We start from the raw sequence: 14726 nt of genomic DNA, 5'->3' as shown, positions 1-14726 counted from the left end.
CACTTATCTCAAGGTTTATAAATTTAATGGGAAAGCATACCAAAATTCACTTTGTAAATCAATCTATTAGTTTATGTTCAGGTTCTCTCCTCATATTAGACTCATTTTAAATTTGATATGATAATATTGCTCATCATTAAGAAATCTAAAAGGTAAAAGTCAAAATGTGTTCATCTTGTGTATAAAATATTAATTACTGAAAATCATATTGTTGATCAAAACATCAACAAGACAAAACATAAAACACAAGTTAGGTAGAAATATATATGCTGAAGGTAGTTTCTCAAGTCAGTAGTAAAAAACAGACTTTTAAATAAGCAAGACCTGGCAGCTGGGAAGAGTTTCATAAATAAAATTTGGATAAACCATTAATAAAGGAAATACTATAAATGAAGAAAAATTAAGTACACAGAAATCATAGAAATTTCCAGGAGGAAAATGGGCAGCTACTCACTTGTGTGATTTGGTAAAGAGCTCTAAGTATTGTGTGAGAACTGACAAATGCTGAAGATCTTAGTGAAACAGTGAGATGTGACATTGCACATGTACTATTTAAAGAACAAAGGTCCAGGTGCCACTATGACATTTGCTTTACCACTTACCCATGGGAATATGAGAAAGCTCTTTTTGTGACCTTTCTCGTGGAACCAAGAGATGTTTGTTCAATTTTTGCCCTAAATGATTTTTCAACAAATGTTTACTCAGCTCCTATTTTGGGTCACTCTTTTACACATTAAGATGCTTTAATGAACACAACTCATCTCCATTGCTAACTTTGACCTAACCTACCTAACCTTTCTAGGTGATGAGACTCATTGCAATGGAATGGTCCATTCTCTCTCTCTCTCTCTCTCTCTCTCTCTCTCTCTCTCTCTCTCTCTCTCTCTCTCTCTCTGTGTGTGTGTGTGTGTGTGTGTGTGTGTGTGTGTGTGTGTGTGTGTATGTATGTATGTATGTGTATGTGTGTGTGCTCTCTTAAAGGAAATATCCCATACAGAAAATAATGTAAAAAGTAAACTTGCCCAATGTCTTTTATTTACACCAACTATCAAAACACGCTTTACAAAAAATCCAAAAAAAAAAATGTTTTCCTCGATAGCTTTCTAAAAGACATGATACAAGGAAAAAGAAAGAAAGAAAGAAAGAAAGAAAGAAAGAAAGAAAGAAAGAAAGAAAGAAAGAAAGAAAGAAAGAAAGAAAGAAAGAAAGGAAGAAAGAAAGAAGGAAAGAAAGAAAGGGAAAGAAAAGAAAGCAAAAAAAAAAAAAAAGAAAAGAAAACATTTCAAGAAGTGTCTCATTATGAACTCATTTGTATGTTGATCCCTGCTCCTCAGACCTTAATACATTAGGCATCCATTTCCATGAGAATTCTCTAGACAGCAGAATTTATGAAAGGCATCTCTTCAGGTGACATGAGTAATATACCTGGAAGATGGTTCATAGATAACTGGCCTTCTGTATCAGGAATAAAACTGGTGTTTCAGACATGCCTAGAAATACCAATGTTTTAAGAGAAATTGGTTAACATATTAAACTTTAGATGACCTCAGGTTCTTTCCTTAATTGAGTCTGGGGCTGCAGAAGCAATGAGATGGAATCAGAGCCATTAGAATATGCATTGAAAGAAAGATTAGAAAATCTCACTCATATTAACTAGGATATAGAAAAGTACTTATAGGAAATAGGAAGAAGAATTCTTGAACAAAAGTGATAGCTAGTCTTAATGAACTATAAGGCTTACCTCTGTTCTGAGTAGATTATGTTAGCCTCAGTCATTTTATCAGATGATGCACTAGTTTAAATACACAGAGTATATTGCTACCTGTGCATCTTCATCCTTTTATTCCTATATCACTTTTATTCCTCTATCTTTTCTTGATTTCTTTTCCTTGGTGGTATCTGAAAAGTAGAGTATTCAGTATTTATATGTAAGACTACACACACACACACACACACACACACGACTACAATTATCACTACAAAGTAATGGATTCTGAAGATTTTCTCGTAAACACACATTGCATGGTGGTGATACAAAGACCAAAGTCCATGGTTTGCTCTATGTAACCATGGGTTAGAAACCTTATGTGTACATTACAGTTGCTTTGCATACACCACTACATCATCAGAATTCTAAGTTCCTTGAAGTCTGAGAACGGCTTAGACTGAACTCTGCCTGACATGTTCATCTTTTCTTGTCTGGAGGTATATGTAGCTAAATCAGGCATATTTTTGTAATTGGATTTTCTAATTAGATATTGCAATTGAATTATGCAAAATGCTCCCATTTGATAACAGTGTTTTCTTGATTGTATTGTGGGAAAATTCCACTTAGTTTCATTATGTTAAGCAGTTAGGATGGTGTATATATTATTACCCTGGTAATGTGTAGAAAATTTAAAGTTGAATAATAATAGTTCATTATAACTTTAGGTGTTGTAGTCAATATATTAAGGAAGAATTATATTTCATGAATTACTATTTTAGGTCTATATGTGTCTGTTCACCTTTGGTTTCTAACCACATTTGTGTGTGAAGCCCTTCTTACGTATGCTTGGGGCCAGAAAATTTGAGGCATCCTGCTTTGTCACTTCATAGAGCTAGCCTGGATGTCAGCAAGACTCAGGGTTCTTCCTGTGTAAATCCTGTCTAGTGCTGGGGATCAAGGCATGCTTGTAGGTTGGGGACTTAAACACAGCCTGGCATGCTGAAAGTAAGCACCTATGTGTCCTGAGCCATTTTCCAGCCCTTCATGAAATATTTTTAGTCAATTATTTCCAAAGCATTTTTTAATCACGTAATGATACATTTTTTCCTACTGACATGTAAACAAAAATTCAGAGTTAACCATTATATACTAACAACATATTCATTATTATCTTATACGTTTAATGAGATTTTAATTTATCTCTATTTGGAACCTGTCACAATGGAGTAGTTATTTATCAAGTTTAACTTCCACAAAATCCTAAGCCTACTGAACATGATATGTGTTATTTACCTTCACAGTATTGATGACTAATTCATTAGCTGCTTCAGAGTAGATGCTCATTAAACATTTTAGATATGTTTACACTCCTTGATGAATGTTTGGAGTTAATATTCTAAAGTGTTTTTAAGTAGCCATAAATTATTTTCACTCTTTTCTTTTTTCCTACCAGTTGCTTTTATATTCATATATAATCACATGTGTTTAATTACCCTTGGTTTCTAATGAAGTCACACTTTCTCTTGAATCCATTTTTTTTATATTATCACACTCATGCTTTATATAGAAATGTTAAACCCAAGGCCCTCAAGCCACCTTTCCTGAAACCCCAGTGCTAAGTGGCTTCTTGTTAATTTTACTGATCTCATTAGCAACTGAAGCTGTGTTGTTGGCTCCCACACTGCCTGCAACTTTCATCTTGGCCCCTATCCTTTTCTTAATACTCTGTACATTTCTCATACTTTCTGCTCCACTAGCTGGTCTCTCTTCTTGCAAATCTGGATTAGAGCAGCGAGCAGAACCATACCATACACTGGATATTTTTCTGTCTTGAATTTTCATGCAAATTAAACAGTACTCACATTTTTTAATTAAGTCCGGCTCTCTGGATGTAAGCAGAACATATCCAGTGTCTTTGCCAGATTGGAACATGACTGGCATTTTAACCCATTGAACAATTGAGTCCTTGTTTGCCTCTTAAAAGCTTGAGTGGTGTCTTCTGGCCTGCATGCCTACTGAAATTTTGGACTTCTGAACTCATAGTTGATGATCAATTAAGCTCTGTTTATGGTGTTGTAAGGATTTACAGCATGAAACTCCAAACTCTTCTACATTCCTACAGTGCTGCTTAGAAAGCTCATAAAGGATAAGATCAGTTTTATCACAGCAATGACCACACTTTTTGTTTTAATTTTCTGTATTAAGTTTCCTGTTGTTGTGACCAAATATTCAACAAGAAGCACTTTTTGGAAGACACCAGATTATTTTGAAGGATTCCACTGTTTGAAGGATTCCAGCCATGGCAGAAACATGAAGATATTGGTCACATCACATATATAGTCAGGAAACCAAGGTAGATGAATGTCTTTGCCCTCTTATTCAATCCAGGACCCTAAACATATGCAATGATGCTACCTAGAATCTTCCCTTACTTAATTCTCTCCTGGAAGAGCCTCAGAGACACATACAGTGAAGATCCTCCTCCATGCTTTAGGTATCTTTTAATCAAATCAAGTTGATGGTGACAATTAATCATCACAGGTGAAGGAGTAAAGAAATTTCTCTACAGAAGTTACCTGGGGAGAATGGGCCACGGTGATATTAGAGAACCAGGGGCAAGTCTTCTGACGAACTCATTGAGAAGTGAGTCATTCTAATAAATTGTGCTCACGTCTCTGTGATGGCCCTGCTCCCATTCTCCATGTGCCTGATGATCATAGTTAATCTGAATGATAGATGCTCAGTTACATTTTGAAAACTTGAAACATATAAACTAATATTTAAATATCACTCTAATAAATAACATTAGGTTCCCTACAAATAATGCTGAAACATACCTCATTATATTTTACCCAGGAAGTCTCAGCTAAAATTATATTCTCAAAAATTTCCCCTCATATACTTGAGAATAAGTTAGGAATTGACTAAAAATGGAAATAACTTTCAGACAAAGCTCCATAATTTCCTCTTCAAAATATTTGCTACAAAACTAATAAAGGATAAAGAATTCTTACGATAATAGGTGATAAGGAAGTGAGAAGAATAATAGTAACTATTCTATAAGCTAAAAATATGAGGTTATTGAACTCTGAAACTAGAGTGGTAAGGCATCTAAGTGTCTAAAGCTCAATGTATGCCTTATTATGTGCTACCGCACCACATCAACCAGTATTTATTTTAGCCAGTTGTCAACTTCTCATGCAGTAGAGGCTCAAAAAAACATCTATCACTAAATTTAATTGCAGTAAAATATATTAAAAATTGGATTACTTAAGTAAAACATGTAAACGTGTTAATGGAAGGAATTAATGAATGTTGGCCATGAACACTTTTCCCTAATCTAAGATTTATTGATGTTAAAAATGTATTGGCTACATAACATAGAAACTTAAGTGATAGCTTTGCAGGTTATTTAAGTTAGTTACTATAATTATTCATATAGGTCAAGTTTCAAAGATACTTGGTTATCTGAGATTGAAATCTTAGACCTACATGTTCCTGTTGGAGCAGCATCACTGGTCAAAGGTTACGGGTCACTTGCACTAAGGTTGCAGCATAAGTGTTATATTTTGTTTTGTTGTTGAGACAAACATGTCATAGGAGTTACCCTTTTATTACTGTCACTCCTTATGTGTAAGTCATATTTCCATCATTATCCATATATTAACCCAATTAAAACAGTTCCATAAATATCCATAAACCAGCCCTACAAGTGGAAGGTAGCTCTTTCAAATCGGTTGGAGGTATCCTCTAATTTACTGTCTATTTGGTATGTTATAAAAATATGAAGGCACACGCCTTTAATCCCATACTTGGGAGGCAGAGGCAGGCAGATTTCTGAGTTTGAGGCCAGCCTGGTCTACAGAGTGAGTTCCAGGACAGCCAGGGCTACACAGAGAAACTCTTTCTCGAAAAAAAAAAAAAAAAAACCGAAGTGTTATTATTAAGTTTGTGTCTCTGCAAGTGTCTGGGTGCACATGGCTTAGCTCGTACAAATGATACCAATGCCTGTGTACTTGTTTGCTACCCTAGCCTATATGTTACCATTGGAAATCTAAGAATTTTTTTATTCTACTTTATATTTCTGAAAACTGGATTTTTCAAAATTTTTAAAATCGATTTTGTCTGATTCTTTAATGCATCAATTTATCAAGTCTCTAAGCTAAGGCAATTGTTTTAGTTCTATTCAGTATACAGGTTTCACATTTTTCTTTCAGGTCAGTAAATAAATCTTTCTCTTAATATTTTATAACTGTCGAGATTTAGTTAGCAATACTGAGATGGCATTAAAGTACTCTCTGCTTTTTGACATGGCCTTTAGCTTATTCTTTACCACAGAAGATATCACATTTTTTAGATCGCGTATTTTATTGGAAACACTAAATTGTGGTTTACTTTAAATGATGTTTTAGCAGTTTCTATGAGAAATTTTGGAATTTTAAGAAAGTTAACTCTTTAAACTCATAAAATACTTACCTGATAATTAGATATGAACGATTGGGAAGATGATGATAAATTATCTAAACTTTCATTTGGCTTTTTTCCTTGTTGAAGATGGATACATTTGTCTTATATACAAACATGCAGTTAACAAAACTAAAACAATTCATGGCATTTATAGAGAGACATGATTTACCAATATATCTCTAGCTAGCATGGAACTCTCTATGCAGACCAGGATGCTCTACAACTCATAGGGATCCACCTGCCTCTTTCTCCTCCATGCTGAGTTTGAAGACATGTGCTTTTATATCTGGTGTTTTATTTATTTATTTATTTATTTATTTTTCTAATTAGGTATTTTCTTCATGTACATTTCCAATGCTATCCCAAAAGTACCCCATACCCTCCCCTCTCGACACCCCTACCCACCCACTCCCACTTCTTGGCCCAAGTTCCTCTATACTGAGGCAGATATAGTGTGCAGGACCAATGGGCCTCTCTTTCCACTGATGGCCAACTAGGCCATTTTCTGATACATATGCAGCTAGAGACACGAGCTTGGGCAGGGGGAGGGGGGGCGGGATACTGGTTAGCTCATATTGTTGTTCCACCTATAGGAATGCAGCAGATCCCTTTAGCTCCTTGGGTACTTTCTCTAGCTCCTCCATTGGGGGCCCTGTGATCCATCCAATAGCTGACTGTGACCATCCACTTCTGTGTTTGCTAGGCCCCGGCATAGTCTCACAGGAGACAGCTATATCAGGGTCCTTTCAGCAAAATCTTGCTAGTGTATGCAATGGTGTCAGCATTTGGAGGCTGATAATGGGTTGGATTCCTGGGTATGGCAGTCTCTAGATGGTCCATCCTTTCTTCTCAGCTCCAAACTTAGTCTCAGTAACTCCTTCCATGGGTGTTTTGTTCCTAATTTTAAGAAGGGGCAAAGTTTGGTCTTAGCTCTTGAGTTTCATGTGCTTTGCAAATTGTATCTTCTACCTTTGTTATTCTAAGTTTCTGGGCTAATATCCACTTATCAGTGAGTATATATCATGTGAGTTCTTTTATGATTGTGTTACCTCACTTAGGATGATGCCCTCCAGGTCCATTATTCGTAGGAATAATAGGACCATTATTCCTAGGAATTTCATAAATTCATTCTTTTTAATAGCTGAGTAGTACTCCATTGTGTAAATGTACCACATTTTCTGTATCCATTCCTCTGTTGAGGGGCATCTGGGTTATTTCCAGCTTCTGGCTATTATAAATAAGGCTGCTATGAACATAGTAGAGCATGTGTCCTTCTTACTGGTTAGAACATCTTCTGGATATATGCCCAGGAGAGGTATTGCTGGATCTTCCAATAGTACTATGTCAAATTTTCTGAGGAACAGCCAGACTGATTTCTAGAGTGGTTGTACAAGCTTATACTCCCATCAACAATGGAGGAGTGTTCCTCTTTCTCACATCCTAACCATCATTTGCTGTCACCTGAATTTTTGATCTTAGCCATTCTGACTAATGTGAGGTGGAATCTCAGTGTTGTTTTGATTTGCATTTCCCTGATGATTAAGGATGCTGAACATTTTTTCAGGTGTTTCTCAGCCATTCTGTATTCCTCAGGTGAGAATTATTTGTTTAGCTCTGAGCCACATTTTTTAATGGGGTTATTTGATTTTCTGGAATCTCTCTTCTTGAGTTCTTTATATATATTGGATATTACTCTCCTATCTGATTTAGGATAGGTAAAGATCCTTTACCAATCTGTTTGTGGCCTTTTTGTCTTATTTACAGTGTCTTTTGCCTTACAGAAGGTTTGCAATTTTATGAGGTCGCATTTGTTGATTCTCGATCTTAGTGCACAAGCCATTGTTGTTCTATTAAGGAATTTTTCCCCTGTGCCCATATCTTCAAAGCTTTTCCCTACTTTCTCTTCTATAAGTTTCAGTGTCTCAGGATTTATGTGGAGTTCCTTGATCCACTTATTTGACCTTAGTACAAGGAGTTAGGAATGGATCAATTTGCATTCTTCTACATGATAATCGCCAGTTGTGCCAGCCCCATTTGTTGAAAATGCTGTCATTTTTCCACTGGATGGTTTTAGCTCCCTTGTGAAAGATTAAGTGACCATAGGTGTGTGGGTTCATTTCTGGGTCTTCAATTCTATTCCATTGGTCTACTTGTCTGTCGCTATACCAATACCATGGAGTTTTTATCACAATTGCTCTGTAGTACAGCTTTAGGTCAGGCATGGTGATTCCACCAGAGGTTCTTTTATTCTTGAGAAGAGTTTTTACTATACTAGGTTTTATGTTATTCCAGATGAATTTGCAGATTGCTCTTTCTAATTCGGTGAAGAATTGAGTTGGAATTTTGAGGGGGATTGCATTGAATCTGTAGATTGCTTTTGGCAAGATAGCCATTTTTGCTATATTGATTCTGCCAATCCATGAGCATGGGAGATCTTTCCTTCATCTGAGATCTTCTTTAATTTCTTTCTTCAGAGACTTCAAGTTCTTATCATACAGATTTCTCACTTCCTTAGTTAGAGTCATGCCAAGGTATTTTATATTATTTGTGACTATTGAGAAGAGTGTTGTTCCCCTAATTTCTTTCTCAGCCTGTTTATCCTTTGTGTAGAGAAAGGCCATTGACTTGTTTGAATTAATTTTATATCCAGCTACTTCATTGAAGCTGTTTATCAGGTTTAGGAGTTCTCTGGTGGAATTTTTAGGGTCACTTATATATACTATCATATCATCTGCAAAAAGCGATATTTTGACTTCTTCCTTTCCAATTTGTATCCCCTTGATCTCCTTTTGTTGTCGAATTACTCTGGCTAGGACTTCAAGTACAATGTTGAATAGGTAGGGAGAAAGTGGGCAGCCTTTTCTCGTCTCTAATTTTAGTGGGATTGCCTCCAGCTTCTCACCATTTACTTTGATGTTGGCTACTGTAGATTGCTTTTATCATGTTTAGGTATGGGCCTTAAATTCCTGATCTTTCCAAGACTTTTACCAAGAATGGTTGTTGGATTTTGTCAAATGCTTTTTCCACATCTAAGGAGATGATCATGTGGTTTTTGTCTTTGAGTTTGTTTATATAGTGGATTTCAGTTGATTGATTTCCATATATTAAACCACCCCTGCATCCCTGGAATGAAACCTACTTGGTCAGGATGGATGATTGTTTGGATGTGTTCTTGGATTCGGTTAGCAAGAATTTTATTGTGTAATTTTGCATGGATATTCATAAGGGAAATTGGTCTGAAGTTCTCTATCTTTGTTGGGTCTTTCTATGGTTTAAGCATCAGAGTAATTATGGCTTCATAGAATGAATTGGGTAGAATACCTTCTGCTTCTGTTTTGTGGAATAGTTTGTGAAGAACTGGGATTAGATCTTCTTTGAAGGTCTGATAGAACTCTGCACTAAACCTGTCAGGTTCCGGGCTTTTTCTGGTATGGAGACTATTAGTGACTGCTTCTATTTCTTTAGGGGATATAGGACTGTTTAGATCATTAACCTGATCCTGATTAACTTTGGTACATGGTATCTATGGAAATTTATCCATTTCATCCAAGTTTTCCAGTATTGTTGAATATAGTCTTCTGTAAATGTATCTGATGGTGTTTTGGATTTCTTCAGGATCTATTGTTATGTCTCCCTTTTCATTTCTGATTTTGTTAATTAGGATGCTGTCCCTGTGCCCTCCAGTGAGTCTGACTAAGGCTTTATCTATCTTGTTGATTTTCTCAAAGAACCAGATCCTCGTTTGGTTGATTCTTTGAATAGTTCTTCTAGTTTCCACTTGGTTGGTTTTGCTCCTGAGTTTGATTATTTCCTGCCGTCTACTCCTCTTGGTTGAATTTGCTTCCTTTTGTTCTAGAGCTTTTAGGTGTGTTGTCAAGCTGCTAGTGTGTGCTCTCTCTAGTTTCTTTTTGGAGGCACTCAGAGCTATGAGTTTTCCTCTTAGAAATGCTCTGATTGTGTCCCATAAGTTTGGTTATGTTGTGGCTTCATTATCATTAAACTCTAAAAAGTCTTTAATTTCTTTCTTTATTCCTTCCTTGACCAAGTTATCATTGAGAAGTGTGTTGTTCAGTTTCCACGTGAATGTTGGCTTTCTATTATTTATGTTGTCATTGAAGATCATCCTTAGTCCATGGTGATCTGATAGGATGCATGGGACAATTTCAATATTTTTTTTCTGTTGAGGCCTGTTTTGCGATCAATTATATGGTCAGTTTTGGAGAAGGTACCATAAGGTGCTGAGAAGAAGGTATATCCTTTTGTTTTAGGAAAAAATGTTTGTAGATATCTGCTAAATCCATTTGTTTCATAACTTCTGTTAGTTTCACTGTGTCCCTGTTTAACTTCTGTTTCCAAGATCTGTCCATTGATGAAAGTGGTGTATTGAAATCTCCCACGATTATTGTGTGAGGTGCAGTATGTGCTTTGAGCTTTACTAAGCTTTCTTTAATGAATGTGGCTGCCCTTGCATTCGGAGCATAGATATTCAGAATTGAGAGTTCCTCTTGGAAAATTTTATCTTGATGAGTATGAAGTGGTCCTCCTCGTCTTTTTTGATAACTTTCAATTGGAAGTCGATTTTATTAGATATTAGAATGGCTAAGCCAGGTTGTTTCTTCATACCATTTGCTTGGAAAATTGTTTTCCATTCTTTCATTCTGAGGTAGTGTCTGTCTATTTTTCCCTGAGATGGGTTTCCTGTAAGCAGCAAAATGTTGGGTCCTTTTGTGTAGCCAGTCTGTTAGTCTATGTCTTTTTATTGGGGAATTTAGTCCATTGAGATTAAGAGATATTAAGGAAAAATAATTGTTGCTTCTTTTTTTTTGTTTTGTTTTGTAGTTAAAGTTGGCATTATGTTCTTGTGGCTGTCCTTTTTGTTTTGTTGAAGGATTACTTTCTTGCTTTTTCTAGGGCGTGGTTTCCATCCTTGTATTTTTTTTTCTGTTATTATCCTTTGAAGGGTTGGATTCGTGGAAAGATAATGTGTGAATTTGGTTTTGTTGTGGAATACTTTGGTTTCTACATCTTTGGTAATTGAAAGTTTGGCTAGGTATAGTAGCCTGGGCTAGCATTTGTGTTCTCTTAGTGTCTTTATCACATCTGTCCAGGATCTTCTTGCTTTCATACTCTCTGCTGAAAAACCTGGTGTAATTCTGATAGGCTTGCCTTTATATGTTACTTGACCTTTCTCCCTTACTGCTTTTAATATTCTATCTTTATGGTGCATTTGTCATTCTGATTATTTTGTGTAGGGAGGAATTTCTTTTCTGGTCCAGTCTATTTGGAGTTCTGTAGCCTTCTTGTATGTTCATGGGCATCTCTTTCTTTAGGTTTGGCAAGTTTTCTTCTATAATTTTGTTGAAGATATTTGCTGGCCCTTTAATTTGAAAATCTTCATTCTCATCTACTCCTATTATCTGTAGGTTATGTCTTCTCATTGTGTCCTGGATTTCCTGGATGTTTTGAGTTAAGGTCTTTTTGCATTTTGCATTTTCTTTGATTGTTGTGCAGATGTTCTCTATGGAATCTTTTGCACCTGAGATTCTCTCTTCCATCTCTTGTATTCTGTTGCTGATGCTTGCATCTATGGTTCCAGATTACTTTCCTAGTGTTTCTATCTCCAGTGTTGCCTCACTTTGGGTTTTCTTTATTGTGTCTACTTTCCTTTTAAGTCTTTGTATGGTTTTGTTCATTTCCATCATCTGTTTGGATGCGTTTTCCTCTTTTTCTTTAAGGACTTCTACTTGTTTGGTTGTGTTTTCCTGTTTTTCTTTAAGGACTTGTAACTCTTTAGCAGTGTTCTCCTGTATTTCTTTAAGTGAGTTATTAAAGTCCTTCTTGATGTCCTCTACCATCATCCTGAGATATGCTTTTAAATCCGGGTCTAGCTTTTTGGGTGTGTTGGGGTGCCCAGGACTGGCTGAGGTGGGAGTGCTGGATTCTGATGATGGTGAGTGGTCTTGATTTTTATTAGTAAGATTCTTATGTTTACCTTTATTCATCTGGTAATCATTGGAGTTAGTTGTTATAGTTTTCTCTGGTTAGAGCTTGTTCCTCTTGTGATTCTGTTGGCCTGTATCAGCCGACCTGGGAGACTAGCTCTCTCCTGAGTTTCAGTGGTTAGAGCACTCTCTGTAGGCAAGCTCTCCTCTTGCAGACAAGGTGCACACATATCTGGAGTTTGTATCTGCCTCCAGGCAGAAGACGAAAGCCTGAGACAACAGCTTCTGTAGTCCACACTCTTACCTGTGCAGACTTGTCTCAGCGGGATCAGGGAACCAAAATGGTTCCCCCAGGTGCTCGGGCAAACCCTTCCAGGATGGGGCAGACACCTCTCCTCTGGCAGGGAAGGTGCCCAGATGTCTGGAGCCCAAAACAGGGTCTGCCTCAGGAGCTCTGTGGCTTCTGCCTTTCCCAGAAGCTGTTAGCTTCTGTAGTCCACACTCTTACCTGTACAGATTAGTCTTCACGGGATCAGGGAACCATGGTGGCTCCTGCAGGTGCTACAGCAAAGCTGTATCTAATGTTTTTTTTTAACTTGTTGCTTTTGGGTGAAAATTTTCTACTCCTTTGTTTTTTGATGTTGTTAGTATTTCACTTGTTTTCTATGATTTCAATATTTCAACATTTTCTCTTCTTGGCATCCAGAAAATCTTGCAAAGGGCCAAGACATTCTTTTCTGTTATCTTCTGTCCTCTTGCCCACATTTACTGTGTTATCCTCTCTCTCTCTCTCTCTCTCTCTCTCTCTCTCTCTCTCTCTCTCTCCCCTTTGATGAGGTCTGTTTATTGATCTCAGACTTTTCTTGAATGCACAACCTTCCTGGATTCAACTCCACAGTCTTGAGATCTGGGGTTACAAATTTGAAATCTCACACTGGGGTATTGCTTGACTTTTCTTTAAGACTTACCGTTCTGACTGAGAGGCAGGCTGTATGCCAACATTTGTACAACGAAATTAACTAGAAGAGAGGTTCCTAGTTTATGGTATTCTTTTACTGCAGAGGGATATTTTTCTATTCAACACCTAAGTGTCTTAAAAACCTCCATATCTTAAAACTTCAGGAAAAAGTTGTATTTTCTTCACTTGATTCTGTTTAGAAATAATAACTGGAAAGGAGGCAGAGGTCGGCAGATTTCTGAGTTCGAGGCCAGCCAGGTCTACAGAGTGAGTCCAGGACAGCCAGGGCTACACAGTGAATCCCTGTCTCAAACAACAACAACAAAAAAAAAAAAAAAAAGAAAAGAAAAGAAAAGAAAAGAAAAAACCAAAACCACCACCACCAACAACAACAAAAACACACAACCAAAAAACAAAACAAAAACAGCTCTCTAATTAAAAGAAAAATTACAAGTTTCTAGTAACAACAATGAAACTTTGAATGAGATTAATGCCTTCATTCTGAAATCTAAAAGTGTACATAGTGAGCAAAGGTTTTATTCTGTAAACAGAAGCTTACAGGAACGGCCAGCAAAGGAGATGGACATGGTAGATATTGGAAGCAATGCTAATATAGCACATTCAATGGAGAGGCTGCACAGCAATCTTTCCTAAGTTAAAGCACAGAGCAAGAGCATTTGCGATGTTCCTGGTATGCCACAGGTTGCCAGGAGTCATCCTCTTTGCTACTACCCCTTTTCACCCCTTTAGAGGTTTGGCATTACTCTACCACCAGAAAAACATGACTTACTTAAGTATTGTTTGCATATTTGTATGTTATCCAGAATTTTAAATGTTGAGCAGATTATAATTATGGATTCTCAGAATAGAGATAATTAAATGTATTTTCCAGGGCTGAGAAGGTAGCTCAGTGTTAGAGCTCCACTCAGTATTGAGAATTATGGGATGAGCAATTCTGAAAACAAATGTGGATTTATGTCTTGAATGTACCGTGAATTTAAACATTTGGGGGAAGATATCTTGAGTCACTTCTCTTACATTAATCCACTATTAGAATTTAAAATGCATTATTTAATTTAATTGTCTCTGATACTTATTAATAGTAGAAACCTACAATATTTGTGCAAATTTTCATTAGCTAGGTGTGTTTTGAGGTCTTTAAATATACCATTGTATACTTAACTGTCATAATAAAGTAAATAATAAAAGCTACACTATATTCATATTTTGCTTTAAACAAAAACCAAAGCTGATTATATTGCTTTTATCATCAGAAGTGAACTCTCTAGAGAATGTAATTTTTTTAAAGAATCAAGTCAAAAAAAATAAATTTTACATTTTAGCATCAGCTGAAATACCCACTAGACTCAGTTGCATCAAATAAACAAATGAACAATTAATTAATTAATTAATTAATTAATTAATCATGACCTTCCTAAACTCTCACATGCTTCATTTTTTAATTTGTATTTTGTTTTTACTTGGGGAGTGGCATGGATGAGGAAAACGGGGCAAAACCAATGTCTTCTTGGAGTCTTCCAAGTGTATGAAACTCCAGGGTATATATATTTACAAGGACTAGATGGCATGGCCAGGTGAATCAGATGGAAGGTACCCTAGATTCTTTTTTTTTTCCTACTGACTTCTATGA

General features: G+C 36.4%; 1 long non-coding RNA gene across 1 annotated transcript in view; it reads left to right on the top strand.

Moving 5' to 3' along the window:
- Positions 1 to 14726, top strand: part of LOC147002936 (uncharacterized) — an 802987-nt gene that overhangs the window by 245877 nt on the left and 542384 nt on the right. The window lies entirely within an intron of this gene.

This window comes from Mus caroli, unplaced genomic scaffold (genome assembly GCF_978045245.1).
Source record: "Mus caroli unplaced genomic scaffold, Mus_caroli_1 scaffold_8, whole genome shotgun sequence".
In the NCBI taxonomy this organism is placed as follows: Eukaryota; Metazoa; Chordata; class Mammalia; order Rodentia; family Muridae; genus Mus; species Mus caroli.
This window is presented reverse-complemented; position numbering and strand designations above follow the sequence as displayed.